Source organism: Peromyscus leucopus, chromosome 19 (assembly GCF_004664715.2).
Source record: "Peromyscus leucopus breed LL Stock chromosome 19, UCI_PerLeu_2.1, whole genome shotgun sequence".
Taxonomy (NCBI): domain Eukaryota; kingdom Metazoa; phylum Chordata; class Mammalia; order Rodentia; family Cricetidae; genus Peromyscus; species Peromyscus leucopus.
Genome location: NC_051079.1, coordinates 47,359,372 through 47,366,083, shown reverse-complemented (window position 1 = coordinate 47,366,083; position 6,712 = coordinate 47,359,372). Strand labels below are relative to the sequence as shown.

Here is a 6,712-nt window from a genome sequence, read left to right as displayed (position 1 = left end):
AGAATTTGAGGGAAGTTTTTAGTAAGTCCAAACAGGCCTGTGAATGGAAAAACTTGTTTTGTTAAACACACACACACACACACACACACACACACACACACACACACACACACATTGACTTAAACCTATAACCAATCGAGAAAACTGAGGATTCCAACCTTGGCCCATTGACTTTGAAATCTGTGTGATGACATCCAGGTGGTTGTCTTCCTCTTTTATTTCTTTTGTTCTGTCTGTAGCATCATTCTAGAAAATAGTGGAAGTTTAAGCATATTTAAATGCACCCAGTGAACACTTTATGCTGAAAACAGCTCTAATCAGGCTGTGGACAACAGACTGTCTTGTTCAGTCTTGTGAAACATCCCATTCATTTCACATGATCAACAAGACATGACTGAACTTAATGTTACAATCTGATAGTCATGTAGAAGGCCTCTGAATACAGGGACCTTATACTACTCACATGCACACCCTTCACCTCTCAGACAGTGTCCTGCACACATATAGATACACACCTTGAAGTACCCAGTATTAACGTTCGATTCCAAGTAATTTTAGCCTTATAAATGATTCATTACTTTTTTTTTTTTTTTTTTTTTTTTTCAACAGTTTTCTCTGTTATTTGCTTTTAGCTATTTGACAGTGCTGAATCAAGATTGGCTTGTCGAGTGTATTACGTTCAAACGGATTTTTTTTTTTTTTTTCATTACTTTTAAAAAAGAGAAATACAGGCTAATAAACTTCAAGTTAGAATCTCTTCTAAGGTCTAGAAACTGCACTCTTGCCATTTTAAACAGCCACAACAACCACAGACCTCAATAGGAGCCACGGTCTTAGCTGGTCCTCTAGTAAGACATGTTAAGATGAAATTATAACTGAACAAGATCACCACGGTCAAATTCTCCAGGTCAAATGTTGTTCCCATAAATTATATATGCTTTTACTAGTAAAATTATCCTGTGATTCTGTTGAGCCACCATACTAAATCTGACCTTTTATTGAGAAAGAAAGAAAGGTCTTAATACAAGCAAAGCAGAGAATGATTAAGAGGACACGAAATCAGAGACCGAGAGTCGTTTTTTTCCTTCCAACAACCAGAGGATTTGTGGATGTTTAACATGAACTACGGAAATGTGCACTGGCTAGTGTCCCCAGCAGAATTATTCCCTGCAGGCATGCCTCATTAGCTTTGGCAGCATTCTGTTCTCTAAATTTGGGAGAGGCTGGTATGTGAGAAGAGATGATATGGAGGGATGCTTAAAAAGTTCTGCCTTGGAGATTTGCTTAATGGACAAATTTGCAAGGACCAAAGTGTAGAAACATAAATGCCAGGTGGGTGTCTGGGTTCCCCCCACCCTGTAATTCAAGCATTCAGGAGGTAAAAAGAGGAGAGTCCAGCAGAAATCTAGAGAGCCAGATCAACTGAGAGACCCTGCCTCAATGTATACAGTGGAGAGGAATGAGGGAAGAAATGCAGCATCAATTTCTGGACTCTGTGTGAGCATACATGCATGTGTTCTCCCACACAGCAAACGTTAATATACACATGCATGCAGAACATACACATGAAAAAAGAAAATGTCTTGTGGTATCAATGCTTTCCAGGATGTAAATACCACGACTGGCAAGAAGCCATTTATTTTTGCCGAAAAGAGGGAAAATAGAAACCTTACCTATTTGGATTCTGTAATTAATTAAAGGCTACAAATGTCATTCATTTTTTTCCCCATTTTCTGTCACATGTGATTGCCTCATTCTGAAATAGATCTGAATCACAATATTGTTTATCCAATGAATTTTAAATGTATATATCTTGTGTAATAGCTCTTATACAAAGCAGCATTACTTGCACAACATTCTCATCTTATCATATGCTCATTAGAAAATGCCACAGCTTAAAAGCTATTTTGGGGGTGGTGGAGGGGAGATACCAAAATTCCTTATTTGAAGGAATGGTACAAATTAAAGAACTTACATGGATGTTTTGGAGTGACTTACAGAAAAGACAAAGGCAGCCCCAACCTGCATGCACTGCCTTGGTGACCAGTGACATCATCCGTGGCTTGGGAAAGTCAGCTTAACTCTCATTATCACTGTGACCCAGGGTATATTGTCAAAGACATATTCTGCCATGCCAGATTTGGGGCTCACATCTTCCTCAAGTTGGTTACGTGGCCACCCAGTTCTTTGATGGACTTCACCTGCTCATTCAGGTAATGACTCTCAATGAAGTCACATAAGCGGGGCTTGTTTTTATCAGTAGCCAGTTTGTGCAGTTCCAATATGACTGATTCACATTCTTTCCCAGGGGCAGTGCACACTCCATTGCATTCAGCTTGCTCTTCCAGTCATCATGGTCTGGTTTCTTGATCATCCTGCAGAAGGATTTGGCTACCTCTTGAGTGTTGCAGCTTCGTCAGTTTCTCAGCGTGTTCCCTCTCCTGGATGAGACTGGTGGAAAAAGTATTTAGGAAAGTTCTTTAGAGCCTCACCATCCTAGTTGAAGTATCCATATGAACAGATAGACATAGGAGATATTCAGCTCCAGATTGCTCTGGCATTTAATGGCAATCTTAGTGGCAGCCCTGGCACACTTGCAAGGGAGACTCAATGATCACTGCTCATGAGGCAGAGCAAGAGGCTATGGCGGCTACTCTGGAGCTGTGGCTAGCAGTGTGTGAAGGTGTGTGAGGTGAGGTGGTTGAGGGCTCTGATTTGGAGCAGCTAGCTGGGGTTGGCTGGTTTGAGCGCCTGGTTCTGTTCAAGAATTACTGTGTCCTTACAAGTAGCTGAAATTAAACACAAAGCCAACTAATTGATGGCAGTTTGTGTAAAGAATCTGACAGAAAACAGAAAATATAAAGTATCTTTCAAGTGCTTGTGGGTTTTTATTTCATTAATAAAATGAAATCATTCTGAGCATAACTGTGATAATAAAATATTTTGGTACTCAGTGTACATTCAAGTGATAATTCTTCTACTGTAGGTGGGAGCTTGAAGATCAATTTTCTCATTAACAGGACTTTCACATGCTGGATGTCGTAAACCATTAGGGAAGGGTAGGATTGTAAAGAACACAGCATGCTTGCTGCCATCCGCACCTCCCACGTTCACAACAGCTGCTGATGCTTTTTCTGGTGAGCTGAGACTTTGTCTCAGCATCCTTCAGGAGGTCTTCATCAGTAGTTTTGGCATCCTCAGGAGGCCTTCATCAGTTCATTAGTGATGGCAACAAAACCCTTACATTTTTATCTCAGTTGAAGGTTTCATTCTTTCTTAACAGCATGTGAATTCCAAAGACCCTGGAGCAAAATTTATAAAGAAATTGAAGCATCTTTCCTTAAAACTTCAAAAATTACTTGACAGACTTTATATTACAGGGAAATGAATCTTAGGTATTTTTTACTTTTTAATCTAATTTGAAAGTCTGGGTTTAATTGTCACACACCCAGATAATTGAATGACATTTAATTTACTTTTTTCAACAGTTTTGTAGGTTAGTATGTTGACTTGAATTGGGAAGAAACAAAACTAATATTCAATATTTTTTATTTGCCAGGAACTTACATCTAAAATTTTTCAGCATTTTTTTTCTCAAAACAACTATTCCAGGGAGCAATAAGTTTTTGACAAAATCTAACAGCCCTTCATAATAAAACCCCTGGAAAAATTATGGACACAATTATATATACCTTAACATAATAAAGGTAATTTACAGCAAGTCAATAGCCAGCATCCACTTAAATGAAGAGAAAACTAAAAGCACTTCCACTAAAATCAGGAACAAGATAAGGTTATCCACTCTTTTCGTACCTAGTCAAGATAGTACTTTAAGTCTTAGCTAGAACAATATGATAGCTATTCAGGGAACACAAATAGGAAGGGAAGAAATCAAAGTATTTTTATTTGCAGGTGATATAACAGTATAAATAAGTGATCCTAAACACTTCACCAGGAAACTCGTACAGCTAATAAACACTTTCAGCAAAGTAGCAGGTTACCAATTTAACACACAAAATCAGTAGCCTTCCTATATGCAAAGGACAAATGGACTGAACTGAAAAATAACACCTTTCACAATATAACCTCAAACAATATGAAATACCTTGGAGTAACTCTAAATGAGTAAGTGAAAGACTTGTATGATAAAAACTTTAAGATATTGAAGGAAGAAATTGAAGAAGATATCAGAAGATGGAAAAATCTCCCATGACCATGGATTTATATAGTAAAAATGGCCATCCTATCAAAAGCAATCTATAGATTAAATGAATTCTCCATCAAAATTCTAACACAATTCTTCACAGAACTGGAACACAGAACAATTTCCAGCTTCATATGGAAGCATAAAATCCAAGATAGTTGAAACACTCTTGAGTGAAAAAAGAACTGCTAGAGGTCTTTTATCACCATCCTGATCTCAAATTGTATTACAGAGCTTTAGTAATATAAACAGCATGGTTTTGCCACAATACAGACACATTGATCAATGGGATGAAACTGAAAACCCAGGCAGAAGTCCACATACATATGGATGCCTGGTTTTTGACAAAGAATCCAGTAATACATGTTGGGGGAGGGATAGCATCTTTAATAAATGGTGCTGGTCAAACTGGACAGCTACATGTAAAAGAATCCAAATGGATCTATTCTTATCACCCAGCACAAAACTAAGTCTAAATGGATCAAAGACTTCAACATAAAGTCAGATGAATTGAACCTGATAGATGACAAAGTGGAGGATAGCCTTGAACTCACTGGCACAAGAGGAGACTTTCTGAACAGAACACAGTACAGGCACTGATATAGATCAACAATTAACAAATAGAACCTCATGAAACTGAAAAGCATCTACATTGGTAAAGACACCATCTTTTGGACAAAGCAGCAGCCTAAAGAATGGAAAAATATTTTCACCAACTACACACCCAATAGAGAGCTGATAATCAAAATATATAAAAAACTAAAAAAAAAATGGACATCCAGAAAACAAATAAACCAATTAAAAAGGGGGTACAGATCTAAATAGAGTATTCTCAAAAGAGGAAACAAATGACTGAGAAGCGCTTAAAGAAATGTTCAATATTCTTAGTTATCAAGGAATGCAAATCAAAACTAAATTGAGATTTCCTTCTTATACCTGTCAGAACAGTCAAGGTCAATAAAATAAATGATAGCTCATGCTGATTGAGGATGTGGAATAAGGGAAACACTCATCCACTTTTTGGAGAGTGCAAATTTGTAAAACTACTATGGAATCAGTGTGGCAATTCTGCAGGAAGCTGGGAATCAATTGATCTACCTTAGGATACAGCCATACCACTTGAGTATATAGCCAAAGGATGGTTCATCCCACTATGAAAAAACTTGCTCAGCTCCATTCATAATAGCCAGAAGACATTCTAAATGTCTATCAACAGATGAATGAATAAATAAAATGTGGTACAATTACACAATGGAAGATTACTCAGTCTTTAAAAACTGAAATCATGAAATTCATAGGTAAATGGATGGAGCTAGAAAAAAATCATCATGAGTGAGGTAACCCAGACCTAGAAGGACAAATATGGTTTGTATTCACTTATATGTGGTTGTTAGCCGTTAGGTCATTGATAAGTAAGCTACCATCCATAGAACAACTGAAGTTAGGTAAAGAGTAAGGGACTAGTGGGGGAAGATGGATCTCCTTAGGAAAGTGAAATAGATTTGGATGGTTGAGGGGAGGTACTGGAATGGAGGGATGAAAAGGGGAGGGAGAAGTGAGAGGGCATTGGGGATCTCTCACTTATTGGGAAGACACAGCTAAAACTAAGGGCCATTTGAGGGGTCATATGGAAGCCTAATACAGTAGAAGCTTCCTAGGATATACACATACATGAAGGCTATCTAAATGAAATGAAATTGCCAAATAATGTGGTAGAAATAGTCCTAACTGGCCATCTCTCATTACCAAATAAAGCTTCTAGAATGGGAATGGTTACATCTAATTGATTTATTGGCAAAATGAGTCCCATGGGAACCCCCAGGGAACCCAGGCTGTTGTCCAGGCTCTTAGTTGTTTTACACAACCTGATGTTAAGGCCCCCTTGCAGAAAATAACACCTACACAACTCATTGAACACAGAGAAGTTAAACAAATGCCTATATAGAGCCTTCGTCCTCATGGACTAATATTCCAGGTACTGGAAGGTACTCTGCACACTACCAGAAAAGAAAGATGAACCCTAAGCCAGCTACAAACCCTTTGATCTACAATGGTGACCTGCCTACAAAGTATGCTGGTGCAATAATGGCATAAAACTTGTAGGGGTAACCAACAAACATCTGATTTGACTTTAGGCCCACTCCATGAGATGGTACCCCTACCTGACATTGCTTGGGTGACCAAGATTCTGAGACTAAATAGCCCAGGGACCTCAGGTAAAACAAAACACTACTATTCTCCTAAAATAACATAGCAATAAAATGACTCCTAGTGACATTTTACTACACTCATATATCCGTGCCTTGCTCAGCTCTCATCAGAGATGCTTCATGTAGCAAAAGGGCACAAATACAGATACCCACAGGCAGCCAGTGTGCAGAAAGTGAGAGATCTTGGAAAACTCAGCCCTAAATGGTATGTCTCCATCAAATCCCTCCCTTTAGGACTCAGGGAACCCTGAATTATAGGAGGAGGAAAGAGTGGAAGACCCAGAGGGGATAGAGGACA

At 38.4% G+C, this 6,712-nt stretch overlaps 1 pseudogene; it reads right to left on the bottom strand.

The window, feature by feature from the left end:
- Positions 1-2,077: 2,077 nt before the first annotated feature.
- LOC114709730 lies at positions 2,078-3,162 on the bottom strand (annotated as a pseudogene).
- Between the last annotated feature and the right edge of the window lie 3,550 nt (positions 3,163-6,712).